General features: G+C 54.0%; 1 pseudogene; it reads right to left on the reverse strand.

The window, feature by feature from the left end:
- Nucleotides 1-3,783: 3,783 nt before the first annotated feature.
- On the reverse strand, nt 3,784-14,987 carry LOC147992281 (uncharacterized; annotated as a pseudogene).
- Between the last annotated feature and the right edge of the window lie 5,216 nt (nt 14,988-20,203).

Consider the following 20,203-nt stretch of genomic DNA (forward strand, 5'->3'; position numbering starts at 1 on the left):
CATCGGCTTTGCTTCGCCGCTGCGCCAGAGAGCCATCGCGCCCATGGTGCGAGAGGGTCATTCGGGCGATTGGGACGGCTCCAATGTCCAAGACAAGGACATCACCTTTCTCCGTGCGACGCGGAGGCTGCCCGGAGAGGAGTGCATGGGGGTGCGGATTCCGCTGGAGCAGGATATCTCGCCAGCACCAGAGCCCGACGAGTACGTGGTATTCCATAGCCACTTTCTCCGTGGCTTTGGCTTGCCAGCGAGTGGCTTCTTCCGCGCCTTCCTCAACAACTACGGCCTGCAGCCGCATCACCTCATGCCCAACACCGTGGTACTTCTCTCTGCCTTCGTTACTTTCTCGAAGGTTATCTCCGAATTTTGCCCACGCTCGAGCTATGGAGGCACTTCTTCTATCTCAAGCTTGGCACCGCGGCCAAGGGCGAGGCGGCTCAGTGCGGTGCTTGCGTCGCCGTGCGGCGCACTGGTGGCGGAAGCCGGTTTCTGGCTATGGTTTTACTAGAATCGACCAAGTTGTGGCAGAAAACGTATTTCTATGTCCGCAACTTGGATGCGGCTCGCAACTTCATCAACCTGCCGAGTTTCGTGTCTGGCCCGCCTACTGAGCCATGGAGCAACTGGGGCCAGCATCCGGGGAGGTCGCTGCCGGCTGGTGTCACCTGCGTCCTCAACTGCCTTGAGGTGATGACGGAGATGGATGGCCTTCGACCGACAGACCTGGTGGCCGCCTTCATCCAGCGCTAGGTGCTGCCGCTCCAATTTCGGCCCCACCTGATCTGCGACATGGGCGGCCGCCGGGATCCGAGCCGGACGTCGACCAACAAGATGTCGGCGGACGAGGTCTCCCACCGTGTCAACTTCATCTCCGGTAGCCATTTCGAAGTGGGGAGCTGGAGCTTCGGCAAGGAACCCTGTAGCCAGGCCAACCCGCCGCCTGGGGTTAGTACTCGGCCTCTTCTTTTTTCTTCTTGTTTTCGAGATGACCTTCATCAAGTCTGATCGTCCGGGTGCTGCGTAGCGCATCATCAGCCCCGATCACCGGTGGAAACCGGACCAGGAGGTCAGTGCCATAGGCGACCCCGAGCTAGGGGCGGCCGCATTGGAGGAGGACGACGCCATCAGAGGAGGCGGCATGGCAGGGGATGTCCGGGGGTAGTCGGACGACGACGAGCCACACCGGGCCGCGGGCGCCATGGGGCCGGCATCTGGAGGAGCCGGCTCCTCGAAGCGTCAAGCTGACGCAGGGACGTTCAGCAACCGACCGACTAAGAAGGCCAAGCAGTCGGCCGCCGTGACCAAGCGGCAAGAGGCCCTGAAGGCAGCCACCTTCAAGAAGATCCTGAAGCCGCTCCCGACAGTGTCTGCGTAAGCACCTCGGGTTTTCCTGTGTTTTGATCCGGCGTTTTCTTCTTCTTTTCTTGCAAACATCTTATTGGCTTCTTCCCGCCGTCTCTTCATAGGGCCCCACTTTCCTTGTCGCGAGCCTTGTCCAGCTCGGTGATTGGGGCGGCAGACGACTCCGCATACCCCCGCCGCGTGGACCCACTCGCCGCCCTCCAGGAGGCGATAGAGAGGAACGTGCGGGAGGTGCAAGAGGAGCAGGAGGCTGTGGCCCGGGAGAAGGCAGAGGCGGCCGAGGTGGCACGGGCGGAGGCCGATGCAGCGGCCAAGGCGCAAGCCTATGTGCGGCCAAGGAGCAGGCGGACGCGGCCGCCAAGGCGCAGGAGGAGGAGGAGGCGTCCTGCAGCCGGGCTCTAGAGTCCACCGGCCCGCAGCACACGAAGCCGCCAATGCCGGAGGGCCAGCGCCGACTGGAGGGGCCGGTGTCGACCAGCCGACCCTGGAGAGGGCAGGAGGAGGCCCCGCTGTCTTGGAGGCAGAGGTGCCTCCGCGCGCATCGACTGCCGATGCGCATGGCAGTCAGCCTGAAGCATCGCCGGTGCCGCCATCTGGCGGTGAGTTGGTGGTGGGTCTGACTCCCACGGCCCGCGTTCCCGGGCGCCAGCGCCTGGCGAGGGCGATCGCGGCGCCAAGGCCGCTGGAGTTGGGGCCGCTAGCTCGTCGGCACCCGACATCGAGGCCACCACCGCTGCCTCACCGGATTGGACGTCTGGGGGCGGCACAGGTGTCCTGAATGTGGCTATGCAGGACGTGTTGGCCCAGTTCAAAACACAGGGCGCCACCCTCCAGCAATCCATGCAGGAGTTCTTGGCAACACGCACGGCTGTCTGGGTACGTCATTTGCTCTTTGTTTTTGAATTCTCGCAATCTTCCGTGGGGGCGCGCCAGCGCACCCACTGGGTGTAGCCCCCGAGTTCCGGGCCGGCTACTGAGCAGGTGGCTCGGAACATCAAGGTGAGTTCCGAGTGCTGACTTGTTTTTTCTTCTGTTGTCTTTGTTGCAGGACTACCACTACCTCCGCGTGGCCGCCCACAACTCCCAGAACCAGGAGCTGGCCAAGCGGAGCACCGACCTGAATCAAAGCCGGAGTAATCATTTCATCTTCTTTCTCACAGGGGCGTGTCAGTGCACCTGCTGGGTGTAGCCCCCGAGATTCGGGCGGACTGCTAAGCAGTCGGGCCGGATCTCCCGGCAACTACTTGTTTTTGATTAGTGTTGATGCTTTCTTTCTTGTCCTTGCAAAGGCCGCCGCAGATCTGCGGAAGCGCTTGGGCGAGGTTGAGTCCGCGCTCCACACCAAGGAGCAAGAGCGCAGCCAGGCGGTTCAGTAGTGCGACCGCCTGACCAAGGTGCTGGCGGCCCAGCCAGAGCGGCACAAGGTGGAGCTCCAGAAGTTGAAGGAGAGTGAAGGCCTCCTCAAGGCTGAGTTCGAGACTCAACGCTTGAACTGGGCCAAGAAGGAGAAATTCCTGTCCGACGGCTACGGTGAGATTGAGGATATGATCGACAATAAGTTACTTCTTATTTCGAACAGCCGCCGACTACTGTCGGAGCTGGCCTCTGTCTTCTAATTTTTTGGTCTTCTTCTTGCGCAGAGTTCTTTCCCGGTCACTCCGTCGCTGTCAGCCAGGCCATCGAGGCGCGGCGCGACCAACGAAGGAGGTTGGGCATGGACATTGCGCTCAATGCGCCCCGGAATCTCGGCGAGCAGTTTCTGGCCGTCAAGACGCGCCTGCAGCCGGCTCATCGGATGCTCCGCCGCCTGCAGCGCGCCGGGTCACAGGTGCTGGCCGCCCTCTGGCCAGACGCTCAGGACCCACGCACCCCCAGTCGGACTGCCGACTAGCTGGAGATAGCAGTCGGGCGCTTCGAGGCCTGGAAGGGTGCCGCGGCTTAGGCGGGTGCTCGGACGGCCATGGAGTTCGTCAAGGCCTGGTATCTGGGGTTGGATCTGGCCCAGCTGGCCACCTTCCAGCAGAAGGACGGACCGGAGCTGGCAGTGGTGGGCCGTGCGCTCACCCAACGCGTGGCGCTGATCGCCGAGTACGCCAACACCACCGTCTTCATCCCCGAGCTGGACGAGGAGGGCGCTAAAGTGCCGCCCAACTGGTCCGGGCTGAATGCGAAGGATGGGGAGGACTCGGTGGAGGAGATCACTTCCAGCAACGAGGGCGAGGACGAGGACAGCGAAGACGTCGCACCGGATGACGGAGCAGACAGCCGGCCTCGGCCCGATCAAGCCTCGACCAGCGAGCCGCGAGTAGCCGCGTTGACTGCTACCGGTGCCGACTAGGCTGAGACCCACCAATTGGCCGCTCCATCATCCGGCGCCTCAGCCTCTACCGACTCGCCGCATCCGCCTGCTGCTCCTCTGGCCTAGGCGGCCACTTTAGCTTTCTTGCTTTCCTATTCTTGTAATCTATTGAACTAGTTAAATTCATGCAATTCCACCCGCTCGGGGTGTACGTTCAAACTCTATTGAATGCGGGCTGTGAGCCTTTTGCTATGTAAATTAGTTATTCACACAAGTTTGTGCTCTGCCGGGTTCTAACTTTGTCTTGATTTTCTGCTCTTTTTGCCTTTTTCCTTTGCCACCTTCCTTTCGCTGCCACCCTGCCAGCCGGACAGCCGCTCTGCGGTCTGCGGCTGGGTCAGGGACTTGGCCGTTTAGGATAGACAAGTACTTCGGCTACCTAGAAAGTAGAAAGTCAAGTGAGAAGCCGGCCAGCTTCTTAGCAGCCAGACGGTGAGGCAAGGAGCCGACTTGGCCTATGCTGATCTTTTTTCCTAAGTCATTTTTCATGTGGACACCGTTTCCTGCCTTTAGCTCTTGCCAGCCGGACAGTCGCTCTGCAAGCTGCGTCTTAAGGCAAGAGAGGGCTTAGATTTCGGCACACTACTTGTCTGACTGAAGGTGGCATCAACACAGGACAAGGCGGCGAGCCCCCGGGTAGACTGGTCAGACTCGGTGCCGGGCGGAGGAATGAAATAGTACATTCACATGCATAATATTATCATATAGATAAAGAGGGTAGCCCCCGAGTGCTCCTTGAGGGACCCGATGTCTTTACTCTTAATACAAAAGGTAGTGTGGTACATACTGCATTAGCTGTAAAATCTTCGGAGGAGATTTGCGTTCCATGGACGCTCTGTTTCCTTGCCGGAATCGTCCCTCTTGCGCGACCTGGGCTTCTGCGTGTCGATGAGGTAGTAGGAGTCGCTACCCAAGGGGTCGAGAGCTTGTGCTGGCCGGCTGTTCCCTGGATCAGTCGGAGCACAAGGTCCCTGAGGGAGGCCTGGATTAGGGGGTATCCGGACAGCCGGATTATATCCTTCGGCCGGACTGTTGGACTATGAAGATACAATATTGAAGACTTCGTCCCGTGTCTAGATGGGACTCTCCTTGGCGTGGATGACAAGCTTGGCAATACGGATATGTAGATCTCCTTCCTTGTAACCGACTCTGTGTAACCCTAGCCCCCTCCGGTGCCTATATAAACCGGAGGGTTTAGTCCGTAGGACAACATACAATCATATCATAGGCTAGCTTCTAGGGTTTAGCCTTTCTGATCTCGTGGTAGATCAACTCTTGTAATACTCATATTATCAAGAATAATCAAGCAGGACGTAGGGTTTTACCTCCATCAAGAGGGCCCGAACCTGGGTAAAACAACGTGTCCCCTGCCTCCTGTTACCATCCTCCTTAGACGCACAGTTCGGGACACCTACCCGAGATCCGCCGGTTTTGACACCGACATTGGTTCTTTCATTGAGAGTTCCTCTGTGTCATCACCTTTAGGCTTGATGGCACCTTCGATCATCGATAGCGATGCAGTCCAGGGTGAGACTTTTCTCCCCGGACAGATCTTTGTATTCGGCGGCTTCGCACTGCGGGCCAACTCGCTTGGCCATCTGGAGCAGATCGAGAGTTACGCCCCTGGCCACCAGGTCAGGTTTGGAAGCTTAAACTACACGGCTGACATCCGCGGAGACTTGATCTTCGACGGATTCGATCCCCTGCTGAGTGCGCCGCACGGTCACGATGAGCATGATTTAGCTCTACCATCGGAGAGTGTTCAGGAGACTGCACCAGCAACCGCTCCGACCCTCAATTCGGAGCCAATTGCACCATCCATGGACGGGTGGATAGACCCCACCACGGAGGTCATGTTCTCAGCGGTGATCGAGCCGATTATCGACCTTACCCTTCACGGGAGCCGTGACGCCGAACTGCCGGATCTTCCCCGGCCACGGACTCCGAACCGCCTGCGCCCGTGCCTATCGAATCCGACTGGGCGCCGATCATGGAGTTCACCTTCACGGATATCTTTCAGCACTCTCCCTTCGGCGACATACTGAACTCATTAAGGTCTCTCTCCCTGTCAGGAGAGTCCTGGCCGAACTATGTTCGGCAGGATTGGGATGCGGATGACGAAGAAATTCGCCGCCCACACACCACCCACTTAGTAGCCACTGTCGACAATTTGACCGACATGCTCGACTTCGACTCCGAAGACATCGATGGTATGGACGAAGATGTGGGAGATGAAGAGGAACCACTGCCCACGGGGCACTGGACAGCCACCTCATCATATGATACATACATGGTGGACACCCCCAAAGAAGGTAATAGCGACGAGACAGTGGAGGATGACCCCTCCAAGAAGCAACCCAAGCGCCGACGTTAGCGGCGCCGCTCTAAGTCTCGCCAAAGAAAAAGCAGTGACACCGGCACAGGAGATAATAGCACTCCGGACTGTGCGAAGACGACAATAATCCCCTCCAGCAAGATTTAGAGCAGGAGGATGGAGAAGCCAGCCCTCCCGAGAGAGCGGCAGATGGAGAGGCGGAGGATGATAATTACATGCCTCCCTCCGAAGACGAGGCAAGCCTCGACGACGACGAATTTGCCGTGCCGGAGGATCCCGCGGAGCAAGAGCGCTTCAAGCGCTGGCTTATAGCCACGGCAAATAGCCTTAAGAAAAAGCAGCAGCAGCTTCAAGCTGATCAAGATTTGCTAGCTGACAGATGGACTGAAGTCCTTGTGGCCGAGGAATATGAACTCGAACGCCCCTCCAAGAGTTACCCAAAGCGCAGGTTGCTACCACGACTGGAGGAGGAAGCATTAAAACCTACATCTCCAGCATATGACGCGGCTGATCGGCCACCTCGTGGCCGCGACAGAGAGGCATTTCAGCCAAAAACTCAGCCCGCACCCCGACGCCACGCAAATAAAAATGACAAGGCAGGGGGAAACACGCTAGACCTGCGAGACGTATTGGAGGACAAAGCAAAACACGCAAGATCAATCTACGGATCACGAGGGCGCGCCACTATGCAAGACGATAACCGTCACATCGGATACAGTAAAAGTAAATCCGGCCGGGCCGAACACAGCAGACAAGACTCATTCGAGCTGCGTCGCGACATAGCCCACTACAGAGGCGCCGCACACTCCATATGCTTCACAGACGAAGTAATGGATCACCAAATCCCAGAGGGTTTCAAACCTGTAAATATCGAATCATACGACGGCACAATAGATCCTGCGGTATGGATCGAGGACTTCCTCCTGCACATCCACATGGCCCGCGGTGACGATCTACACACTATCAAATACCTCCCACTCAAGCTCAAAGGACCAGCTCGGCATTGGCTCAACAGCCTGCCAGCAGAATCCATTGGCTGTTCGGAAGATCTGGAAGCTACATTCCTCGACAACTTCCAGGGCACTTATGTGCGACCACCAGATGCCGATGACTTGAGCCACACAATTCAGCAGCCATAGGAATCGGCCAGGCAATTCTGGACACGATTCCTGACAAAGAAAAATCAAATCATCGACTGTCCGGATGCAGAGGCCCTAGCAGCTTTTAAGCACAACATCTGCGACGAGTGGCTCGCCCGGCACCTTGGCCAGGAAAAGCCGAAATACATGGCAGCCCTCACGATACTCATGACCTGCTTTTGCACGGGAGAAGACAGCTGGCTGGCTCACAGCAATAACATATCAAAGAACCACAGGACTTTAGATACCAAGGATAGCAATGGCAGGTCACGTCACAACAAACATAAGCACCGCATCAATAGCGACAATACCGAGGATACGGCAGTCAATGCCAGATTCAGAGGCTCTAAACCCGGTCAGCGGAAAAGCCATTCAAAAGAAGAACTCCGGGCCCATCCAGTTTGTACCGTATACTCGATCGCTCGTGCAAAATACATGGCACCCCCGACAAGCCAGCCAACCACACCAACAAGGAATGTTGGGTGTTCAAGCAGGCCGGCAAGTTAAACGCCGAAAACAAAGATAAGGGGCTACATAGCGATGACGAGGAGGAGCCCCAGCAGCCGAACACCGAAGGGCAGAAGAGGTTCCCCCCACAAGTGCGGACGGTGAACATGATATACGCAACCCACATCCCCAAGAGGGAGCGGAAGCGTGCATTAAGGAATGTATATGCGTTGGAGCCAGTCGCCCCAAAGTTCAACCCATGGTCCTCCTGTCCGATCACCTTCGATCGCAGGGACCATCCCACTAGTATCCGTCATGGCGGATTCGCCGCACTGGTCCTAGACCCAATCATCGACGGATTTCACCTCACTCGAGTCCTTATGGACGGCGGCAGCAGCCTGAACCTGCTATATTAGGACACAGTGCGCAAAATGGGTATAGACCCCTCAAGGATCAAACCCACAAAAACGACCTTCAAAGGCATCATACCAGGTGTAGAGGCCCATTTCACAGGCTTAGTCACACTGGAAGTGGTATTCGGATCCCCGGATAACTTCCGAAGCGAGGAGTTAATCTTCGATATAGTCCCGTTCCGCAGCGGCTATCATGCACTGCTCGGGCGAACCGCATTTGCGAGATTCAACACGGTACCGCACTATGCATATCTCAAGCTCAAGATGCCAGGACCTTGGGGGGTCACCACAGTTAATGGAAACACAGAGCGCTCTCTCCGCACGGAGGAGCACACCGCGGCCCTCGCAGCAGAAGCGCAAAGCAGCCTCTTAAGGCAATCCACCAGTTCGGCCAAGACGCGGCTCAACCGCACTAGGGGCTTCCCGCTTTGTTATTTTTCTCTCTTTCAGGACTTTAATCTCTAGAAACCCCGTCCAGCAGTACGATTGCCGGACACACGATGCAACAACCAAGGAGGCAGAGAGCTACGTCGCACCACGGAACTCCCAGGTGGTCTCTGATAACGAGTGAAATACTTGCTTTAAATACCATTCCTCAGGTTGCCCTTGGAGGGGACATGTCAAATAGTCCTACTTTTTACTTATCGCACTACTTGTATCGTTCCGCTTCGATGCACCTTTTTGAATAAACAATGCATAGCACTAGACTATTACCGCATTCTTTATTCTTTCTTTATATATATATATGTTCATTTATGACATTCAGCACCCGTACACTCTGGTACGACCAATACGACAGGGGCTTAAGCGTACCCCATAATACGGTGTGAGAAGTCCGAACACTTTCGACAGTGCGGCACCCCGAACTTATAGCATTATATGCATCAGTTCCAAATCATGTCTTGGGTCAATAGTTGGGTTTGCCCGGCTCCCATGTTTTGGTACCTTATGTTCCGCTATATCGGCTAAGGTAGCACTGGGAGAACTACTGCGATTGTGCCCCAGTTCATCTGGGCAAGCACCTCAGTAGAGAAAGCTAAAACTGACTGTCATGATAAGGTGAGAGCTGGTCGCTGTTCGAGACCTCTCCGAATACAAAACCGACTCCTTTGTCCGGCTTAAGTGAGAGTGATAAAGCATTATAGTCCGATTGCCTTGTTCGTTGTGCTGAGCACCTCCCTCGAAGGACCCAACAATGGGAACAAGAGTGCTCAGATTCATCCCGAACACCCCAGCACTCGTGGCATGGGGGTAGAAGCCGATGACTAGCCATCTCTCAGATTTAATAAACAGTCGCACAGAAGGTAATATTTTAAATTCAAACAAGCGTTGCATAGCGCATATGAACAAGTTTTCATAATACAGGATCACACGAGCAAGTTCATTCAAAAATTACATCCTTCGCACACTCGTCCGCCACAAGACGGGCACCCTTCAGGACACCCTCATAATACATCTCAGGGTGGTGATGCTCCTTGCCCTGCGGCGGCCCCTCCTTCACCAGCTTCTCGGCGTCCATCTTGGCCTAGTGCACCTTCGCACGGGCAAAGGCCCGGCGTGCACCTTCGATGCAGATGGACCGCTTTATGACCTCCAGCCGTGGGCAGGCATCCACAAGCCGCCTCACCAGGCCGAAGTAGCTATTGGGAAGGGAGTCGCCGGGCCACATCCGGACTATAAGGCCCCTCATGGCCTGTTCGGCCGCCTTGTGCAGCTCAACCAGTTGCTTCAGCTAGTCGCTCATAGGCATCGGGTGTTCGGTCCTAGTATACTGAGACCAGAACAACTTCTCCGTCGAGCTTCCCTCCTCGGCCTGGTAATACTTCGTGGCATCCGACACGCTGCGGGGCAAATCTGCGAATGCTCCTGGAGAGCTCCGGACTCGGGTAAGTAACAAGTAATTTACTTTCACATGCTTGCTTTGCATATTGAAGGCCTTACCCGCCGCTATCTTCCTCACTGCCTCAATTTCCTGGAGGGACTTTTGGGCTTCAGCCTTGGCATGCTTTGTGCTCTCGAGGGCCGCGGCAAGCTCGGACTCTCGCGTCTTCGAGTCAAGCTCCAAAGCCTCGTGCTTCTTCACGAGAGCCTGGAGCTCTTGCTGCACCTCGCCCACCCGTGCCTCTTGTTTTTCCCGCTCGGTGCGCTCCCTGGCCGCGTTGTTTTCGGCCTCGGACAGCGCTTGCTTCAGGGTCGCCACTTCGGCCGTGGCCCCTGGCACATCCATGATGATCCTATCATTATATATATATATATGTGTATATATATGTATATATATATGGACAAGGCATTACTTACCTTTGTTCTCCTCGAGCTGCCTCTTGGCAAGACCGAGCTCTTTCTCGGACCGCTCGAGGCTCTGCCTCAGTGCAGCGACCTCCGCAGTCAGTGCGGCAGAGGTCAGCAGCGAAGCCTGCATACGCATACAGACATAATTATATTAGACTCCTGCAGATATTAGTCGATCCTCTATTCGGCTACTGTCTATGCGATAATATTTTCCTATATTTTAAATACTTACCTCAAAGCCTGTTAGAAAGCTGGCACAGGCTTTAGTTAGTCCACTCTTGGCGGACTGGACCTTCTTGATCACCGCACTCATAATAGTGCGATGCTCTTCATCGATGGAAGCACCGTGAAGCGCTCCCAGCAGGTTGTCCGGTGCCTCTGGATGGACAGAGGTCACCCGCACGGGCGGCTTGCCCCTCTTGGAAGGGGGCCGCCTGCCGGAGTCCGGAACCACTGGAGGTTCCGGCGCGGCGTTCAGCTGGGGGCCGAACTTGAGCCCTTGGGAGTCTTGCTCCCTTCACGCCTGGAGTCCGAAAGGTCGCCTTGAGGCGCCTCCGGAACTGTCTCCCCCCGGCTCGGTGCCCCTTGAGACAGTAGCTTGACATCATCCGTAGGGCGAGGAGAGGAGGCGGTTGGAAGTGTATCACTATCCATATCCGACGAGTCCAAGGAACCGTCCGACGAGGATACGTCGATACGGGCTCGGGGCGGACTGCATAATCATATTCGACGTTAGGAGAAGCAGTGCAACAAGAGTATGCTATGAGTTACTCTGGTATCCGAATACTTATGACTTCGCCAGGGGCTTAGCCCTGAGTAACCACTCGTCTTTGCCGTCGGCGGCGGTGGTGGAACAGTCCGGAAGGAGAGTCCTTCCCTTCTTGGACCCTTCGGCCTTCCTTTTCTTGTCTCCCCCGGCTGGAGGGGGAGAGTCTTCATCTTCCCCCTCCTCGTTTTCACGGGAGGAGTGCATCTCGGAGTTATCGGACGATGAGTCCGATACCACCTGGCACCGGGAACTCTTTCGGGTTCCCTTTGCCTTCTTCTTGGTCTTCTCCGGCACCTCATAAGGAGCCGGAGTCCGCATCTCCGTCAGGAGAGCGTCCGTAGGGTCTTCAGGCAGAGGGGCCGGACAGTTAATCTCCTCCGATGTCTCCACCCAGTCCAATCAAAGGCATGGGAGCTCAGACCCCGCACATGGTTAAGCTATGGGAAATAAATACCCTACCAGATGTACAGAACTTACCGGATTCACAGGGCGCTTCGCGCTTAGCCTGCGGTCCTTGGTAAGAGAAGGAGGGACCTCAGTGCCCTTGAACAACACCTTCCAGACGTCCTTATGCGTCGTGTCGAAGAGCTCGCGTAGAGTCTGGTGCTGGGCCGGGTCGAACTCCCATAAGTTGAAAGCCCGTTGTTGACACAGGAGGATCCGACAGAAGAGCATGACCTGGACTATGTTGACAAGCTTAAGTTTCTTTCTTATCATGTTCCGGATACACTTCTGTAGTCCGTCCAGCTCCACCGATGAACCCCAGGACAGGCCCTTCTCCTTCCAGGAAGTGAGCCGCGTGGGGATTCCGGATCGAAACTCGGGGGCCGCCACCCAGTTGGTGTCGCGCGGCTCGGTGATGTAGAACCACCCCGATTGCCACCCCTTTATGGTCTCCATGAAGGAGCCCTCGAGCCATGTAACGTTGGGCATTTTGCCCACCATGGCTCCGCCGCATTCCGCTTGTTGGCCGCCTACTACCTTTGGCTTGATATTGAAGGTCTTCAGCCATAGGCCGAAGTGGGGCCGGATGCGGAGAAAGGCCTCGCACACGACGATGAACGCCGAGATGTTGAGGATGAAATTCGGGGCCAGATCATGAAAGTCCAGCCCGTAATAGAATATAAGGTCGCAGACGAATGGATGGAGGGGAAACCCCAGTCCGCGGACGAAGTGGGGGAGGAAAACCACCCTTTCGTGAGGTTCCGGGGTATGGACGATCTGCCCCGCGGCTGGCAGCCTGTGCGCGATATCCGCGGCTAAGTATTCGGCCCCATATGGTTTTTTGATGTGTCCCTCCGTGATGGAGGAGACCATCCACTTGCCTCCCGCTCCGGACATGTTTGGAGAGAGTTGAGGAGAAGGATGTGGACTTGGGCGCTGGAGCTCGAGTGCGCGAGAATGGATGAGCACGGAGAAGAAGGCGTGGGTAGAAAAAGGTGAAACCTTATTCCGTTATAAGGGCGGATGAAACTATGCGCCCCCACCAGCCTGGTAAAACTTGCTTATCCCCCAAGCGCCGTAATTGATGGCGCGGTTGGGTTACCCATGTCCGTATTGATGGGAATCCCGTAATAAGGGGACACGATCTCTGCTTCGACAAGACGTGCCAAGGAAACCGCCTCGCGAAACACGCTGAGATAGGTTATGGAAAAAGATTCGAATAAAGACCTGGCTGTGGTGTGATGTCACACTCCGGGGTACGTCAGCAGATTAGATTTGTGTAAATATTATTCCCTCTATGGTGGTATGTGGAACTTATTTTGCAGAGCCGGACACGATCCTCGTGTTCAAGATCTTCTATGAAGTATTCGGAGGAGGAACCCGTCTTGCAATGCCGAAGACAATCTGCGTGCCAGACTTATCGTCATTGAAGCCTGGTTCAGGGGCTACTGAGGGAGTCCTGGATTAGGGGGTATCCAAACAGCCGGATTATATCCTTTGGCCGGACTGTGGGACTATGAAGATACAAGATTGAAGACTTCGTCCCGTGTCCGGATGGGACTCTCCTTGGCGTGGACGGCAAGCTTGGCAATACGGATATGTAGATCTCCTTCCTTGTAACCGACTCTGTGTAACCCTAGCCCCCTCTGGTGCCTATATAAACCGGAGGGTTTAGTCCGTAGGACAACATACAATCATACCATAGGCTAGCTTCTAGGGTTTAGCCTCTCTGATCTCGTGGTAGATCAACTCTTGTACTACTCATATTATCAAGAATAATCAAGCAGGACGTAGGGTTTTACCTCCATCAAGAGGGCCCGAACCTGGGTAAAACATCGTGTCCCCTGCCTCCTGTTACCATCTGCCTTAGACACATAGTTCGGGACCCCCTACCCGAGATCCGCCGGTTTTGACACCGACAGTCCCCCTCTGGGAAGGATCGTGGGCCGACCTTCCGGCTGTGGTAGCGGCGTAGGCCCATCTGGTAGATGGCGGACCGGCTGAGTGCCAGCAGCCGACCCTCTTCCAGCAGGTCGATGTCATCTTCTCGCGCCCCCTTTGCCTCCGCCTCCATGTACACGGTGACGCGAGGTGAGTCAAACGCAATGTCTGTTGGGATGACGGCCTCGGCCCCATACACGAGGAAGAAAGGAGTGAAGCCGGTTGCTTTGTTCGACGTGGTTCGGAGACTCCAAAGGACAGTCGGCAACTCTTCAATCCAACAGCTGGCCAAGCGCTCCAGCAGCTCGACTAGTCAGGGCTTGATGCCGGACAAGATAAGGTCGTTTGCTTGCTCGACTTGGCCGTTTGCGGATGGGCAACAGACGCTAAGTCCAGTCGGATGCCCTGCGTCGCGCAGAAACGGGCCAAGGCGCCTTTGGCAAAGTTTGTGCCATTGTCGGTGATGATAATGTGCAGTATGCCATACTGGACGGTGATATCTGCGATGAAGGTCATAACAGTCGGATCATTCAGCTTCTTGATTGGCTTTGCTTCAATCCACTTGGTGAATTTGTCCACGGCGACAAGCAGATGGGTCATGCCGCCGCATGCTATCTTGAATGGGCCCACCATGTCTAGCCCCCAAACGGTGAATGGCCAAGTGAGGGGGTGGTCTTGAGTGCAGAAGCCGACAGGTGTTGCTTGGAGCTGAATTGTTGCACCCTTTGAACTTCTTGACCAAATCCTTGGCGTCGTCCAAAGCAGTCGGCCAGAAGAATCCATGACGGAAAGCTTTGGCAACAAGGGATCTGGAGGCCGCATGGTGGCCGCACTCGCCCTGGTGGATGTCTCGGAGTATTGCCTTGCCTTTCTCTGGCTCTACGCAACGCTCAAAGACGCCAGTCACGCGACGTCTGGCAAGCTCTCTGTTCACTATCGTGTATGTTGCTGCTCGGCGTTGCACCTGTCGGGCCAAGATCTCGTCGGCTGGTAGCTCTCCGCTCGCCAGGAAGTTGAGGATGGGTTGTGCCCATGATCGTGCTTGGACCACTATCATCACGGCCACCGGTATCAGGGCGGTTGGGTTGGGAGGTGGAGGGTTGGAGTCGGTCGCCGCTTGCTGCGTTATTGAAGTCCCCGGGCCGACTGCCGCAGCCCCTGGACTAGGCTCTAAAGTCCCCGGGCCGGGTGCGACTGCTGCAGTCCTCGAGCCGCCTGCGGAATTCCCCGAGCCGACTGCTGCAACACCCGAGCCGGATCCGACTATTCTGGGGACAGCCGACACAAAGATGGACTCTGATCCTGGCGAAGGCTTGATAGACGGCTTGCGGAGGCACTGGAGGGAGACGCCGGCTGGTATTGCTTACCGGGTGGAGCCGATCCATGCTAGAGCATCAACTTGCTCGTTGTCGGCCCGTGGCACGTGAAGGAACTCGCACCTGTCAAAGTATCCATTGATCTGCTGGACGAGGAAGCAGTAGCTCGCCATGTTCGCATCCTTGGCGTCCCAGTCGCCAGACGACTACTGGACCACCAAGTCCGAGTCACCATAGCACAGCACTCGACAGATTCCGATCTCTTTGCCAGTCGGAGCCCGTGGATGAGTGCCTCGTACTCGGCCACATTATTGGAGGTGGCAAAGTGAATTTGCAGCGTGTATCTGAGCTTGTTGCCCTTGGGAGAGGTGAAGACGATGCCTGCTCCCAGACTGGTGCGCATCTTCGAGCCATCAAAGTGCATCCGCCAATGGGTGGAGTCCAGCGCTGGCAGCAGGTACTGAGTCTCGGCCCAGTCGACGAGGAAGTCGGCCATTGCTTGGGACTTGATGGCGGTGCATGGCTGGTAGAGGATGTTGTGGGGAGCTAGCTCAATGGCCCACTTCACCACCCGGCCTAATGCATCTCTGTTGCCTATGATCTCTGCGAGCGGGGCGGTGCAGACAACCGTCGAGACCGAAGGAGACGAACGCTTGCCTCCTGTTCGTCTACGCATCCACGACCGAGGACAAAGCCGTAAGCTCGCTCCTCCCTCCCCGCCCCTGATCTCACACCTCTCCGCGGCTGGGCTGTTCGTGGCAGCGGGGCGGCGGATGGGCTGTGTGTGAAGAGGAGCCGCGCCGAGATCCAGCCTCCTACCTCTCGCGCCTCAAACACGCTTCGCTCCGGTGTCCGTCGAGTGCACGGCGTGCTCCAGCCGGTGCCCCGCCTCAGCGCGGACGCCCACCGCGGCGCCGGCGGCGCATGCCCCACGGTGCAGAACGACATGATAAGCGGCAAGATGCACGGTGGTGAGCCAGTCCAATAAGAGATAGGGTCGTGGGCATAATTTTTAACAAATGCGAGGGTGTTTAGGTAAAAATAAAACCTTTTCCGGAGTGCCACTTAAACAGGGACTGTGAGTTTATTTCAAAGAAACAGAGGGACTATTTTGCAAAAATGCTGACGACGTACAACCAGAAGCAATCGCTGCTTTATTAGTAAAGTAAAGATTTATAATAATTCGCATAGAAACCAAACAACTTAGAACAGATCGTACGCCATGTTTTTATTTCTATCGTACCATCCCACCGTTTAGCTCATGGCCAGACAGAAACTAGACGCAGCCTACGTCTGTACATAGCACGTGTCAGGTTCTTCAATTTGGGAACACCTATTTGATGCTTAATGCGTCAAATAGTTGGCCGAACGCATAGGGCACTCCCCTCTAAGCTAGCGCGTAATGTAGCGACCCGATTACTGTAGTGATCTGGTTGGCATATTGTAGCTGTAGTGTACTGTAGCTTTTTCATTCGCTTTTTCACATGAACACCCAAACACTTATTTTCAAAAACTGAATCTTATTTCAAAACACTTTTTGAGAAACATCAATATTTTTCCAAATACATGACATTGTCGGAAGTAAACAATTTTAAAAAATTTGAAACAAGTTTCTGAAAATTGCCGTACATTTTTAAATATGTGATCTTTTGGGGAAAACAGAGATTGTTTTTCGATATTATTTTTTGTGATCCAGAATATTTTTAAAAATTGCGATTTTTTCATAAACATGATTTTTTTAAATAGTTATTTTTTTCAAAGGTATCTCTTTTTGTAAACACAAACAAAATTTGAAATTCCAGACATTTTTCAAAAATTACAACATTTCCTGAAACCACGAATAGAATTAAAAAAATTGAACATTTTTTGGAAGCTTGAACTTTTTTGTAAAAGCTGGATATCTTTTCAAAACGGAATAATTATAGGGCTGCGCGACGCGTCGGCCTAAAAACATCCGCCGCCAGGCTGGCTGTTGTATGGACGCGCTGCTGGCCATCCAATGTACCACCCACGTTCTCTACATCCCTTCTGCAACAAATGCGGTGTTGCAGAAACAAGGGCCGTGCTACGCGTCCGCTGGTTGAAGTTCGGGAAAGATCGACCACCTCTCACGCCGTTAGATCTCCCCACATGATTGTCACAAATTGCAACAAGCTGGTTGTTACGTTCATCCCTCTGCAACAACGACTCTGTTGCAAACCACTAAAGCATTATCGTGCGACTTCAGGAATTACAACAAGTTGGTTGTTGCTGAAAGAAAGACTTTGTGCGGAGACGTGATGTAACTTTTGCAACAATAGTATTTTTGCAAAAAACTTTGCAACTGTGGTGATGTTGCAAAAAAACTTATCTCCACTTTTATGCAACAAAGCTAATGTTGCAGGATTTTTTTGCCTCCACATTCATGCAACATAGGCGATGTCGGGGGAGCAAGTTTTGCAACATGACTAATGTTGCGGAATTTATTTGCACTGAATAGGGTTGGCCTAGGTAGTATGGACCAGGCACGTGCACGAAGTCTTCATGTGAGTCGCGCGCCCTCACAATCTAGTGGACCAAATGGGTCGCGATCTGACGGCCGTGCGAACGACGGATGTAGCGAGAAAGATTGGCCGGTTCATTGGAAGCTTTTTCCATAATTTTATTGAAAGTATGGACATTATTTCTTTAATTCGGACATCCAAAAATAAGATAAGAAAAGAAAAAAGAAACAGAAAAAAATGAAGAAATAAAATAGTGAAAGAAATATCATGAGAAATAAAAACTCGAAGGTTCCCAAAACTGTAACATGCGTTCTGTTTTGTATATGGGCTGGCACGCTCGATGGGTCGCCTGTGCATTGTGGCGCCTATTTGACACCAAAGAGCGTTAAAATAGGGAAAGAATTCCCTTTTATTTGCAAAACAAGCAGGCGTGAACTAAACTGAACTGGAATCTGAAGGAAAAACTAAACTGAACCGACCTGGACTCTGAAGGAGCAACAGGCTTGATCATCATCAACATACAAAGGTAATGCGTACACGCCAGGCTCCAGAAACCAATCTCCGGCGTATCTCTCATCCGATTGCATGAAGGACGTCGCTCGCGTCGCCCCGCGGAAGAAGAGAAGGCAGAGGAAGAAGAAGAAGAAGAAGAAGACGAAGAGGACGGCCACGCTCCCGAACGACGTCGTTCTCAATATCCTGGCGCGCGTCGCGGACGACGTCGCCACGCTCTTCCGCTGCGCCGTGTCGTGCAAACGGTTTCGAGCCCTCGTGGCCGACCCCTCGTTTCTCCGCCGCCGCTGGCCGGAGGGTGCGCGCCACCCGTGTTCTCTCCTCGGCTTCTTTCATGACACGTGGATATACAGAACGACGGCTTTCGTCCCGGTGCCGCGATCGCCGCTGGGCCCTTGGCGCCGCTCGCTTGGCTCCTTCTTCCCCACCGCCGATGACTTGTTCCACGACGCAGTTCCACTCGCCTCGCGCTCCGGCCTCCTTCTCGTCTTTCTCCGCACACGCCCCGACTGCACTGATATGATTGAACGGCGACAAATTCGTCTGGCCGTATGCAACCCTCTAGCCGGCACATGGGACAAACTACCTCCGCTACACGAGGTGGCCTCTACCATGAGCAATGCTCAGTGCGCCATTCTAACCGACACAGACCACTGTCCCAAGGGACAACAACGGCAAAAACCATTGCCGAGGTACAAAACATTCTTCAAAGTGATAGTCATCATGGTGGAGTATTCCGGGGGACCTTACAAAATCTTCTCTTTCTCCTCCGCTGAGTCGAGCTGGAGCGAACCTAGAAAATGCTTTGAACATCTCAAGTACCGGTTCATCCATGCCAACCACGTGGTGTCTCGAGGAAAGGTACACTGGCTCATCCATTACTCGGGGAACTTTGGCACCCTTGAACTTGACATTGAGACTGGCCACCTCTCCATAACACAGTTTTCGATTCCGCCGGAATTCTTTCAAACCAGCTTTACCCATGCGCCGGTACTTAGCGTCGCAACTGATGGCGACGTATCACTGATTTTCATGCATAAAAATTTCCTCCGGCTACACATCTTTACCCATCGTCAGGATGACGAGGGGCGTGGCAATGGCCTTGCTGACGTGCTACACACTGAGGTCATCGAGCTCAAGCACAAACCCCCGCGGACCATCGAAACACTCTACATGTATCTGGGCGAGAAGAGTGCGGCGCTGCTTGTCACTGACCGACGCAGTTTCATGCGCATTGTCAATCTCGAAACAGGGACAATTGATGTGGTCACGGCCACGTCTGGCAACCTTAAAGAACAGACCGTCGTGCCTTTCGAGATTGATTGGCCAGCCTTCTTCATGTCTAGCTTGGAGGCTCATTGAAGACCATACCATGGACTCCTATATTTATTTTCTAGTGTTTAATTTTGATAGTATCTTGCTTAACGTTGAGTTTGGAAGCTATGACAGTGCGGGTAAACGTTATATGAATCTTAATTTTGTAATGATGTAGCAAAATTTAAGATCATGCAAATTTATTTTCAACTATGCTTCTTGTAGGGGTGTGGGCATCACTCGATGCACATGCGAGGGTTTTTCCACTTTTAAAAAAAAGATTCTTGTTGGACTGCATTTGCAGCCATTGTCGTGTATTATCCTACTATTATGTTATGTTTTTTTCTCACGCAAAATCCTAGTGTTGATTCGGTTGGAACATGTGTCATACAAATTTGAACCTGGAGCCGGTCGCATGCATGTCCAGCATGCATGTCTGTCTCATGAACTTGCAACAACTCGTAGCATCAATTATAATATCATTAATAAAAGAAAGGAGGCGCCCACCGTGTGGGTGAGATTGGTTAACAGAGACGGAGTCACACAGAGACGGAGTCGCACGCCGCCTTGGAGTCAAATACGGTGACCACCGCCAGGGGCAGCAACCCTGGGCGGCGGGCTCCGACCACAAGTCTCCCCAATTTGATGAAAACCCCACAATTTATTCTGAAATCGAGCAAACCTTAGAAAAACAGGAAGAAATTTGACAAGCACAATACCTGGAAATTACCTCAACGACGGGCGGCGACGAGCTCTCCGACGTCCATATCATCGCCATGCCCCTGCACAACTCCTTTGTGTCGCCCCCTCCCACCGTTCCTTCTTCCCGCCTCTTCTCTTTTCTCCTGGCTAACGCGAGGAAAACGCTGACTGAACGGCTAGGGGTATCGAATGAGGAGCAAAAATGTTCGAAACGATGGTCAAACAACGCTGACAACACGGAGCCGTGATAGAATGGCATTTCAGCGAGTCATGAGACAAATACTACAAGGGTAAAACCAAGCAAGACCGAAAAGTAAGAGCAAAACCCACGGTAGGTTGCAACTAGTGGCAGTAATAGAATTGGTCGAAGTTCAAAA

This window comes from Triticum urartu, chromosome 1A (assembly GCF_056163025.1).
Source record: "Triticum urartu cultivar PI428250 chromosome 1A, HENAU_Tu73, whole genome shotgun sequence".
Taxonomy (NCBI): domain Eukaryota; kingdom Viridiplantae; phylum Streptophyta; class Magnoliopsida; order Poales; family Poaceae; genus Triticum; species Triticum urartu.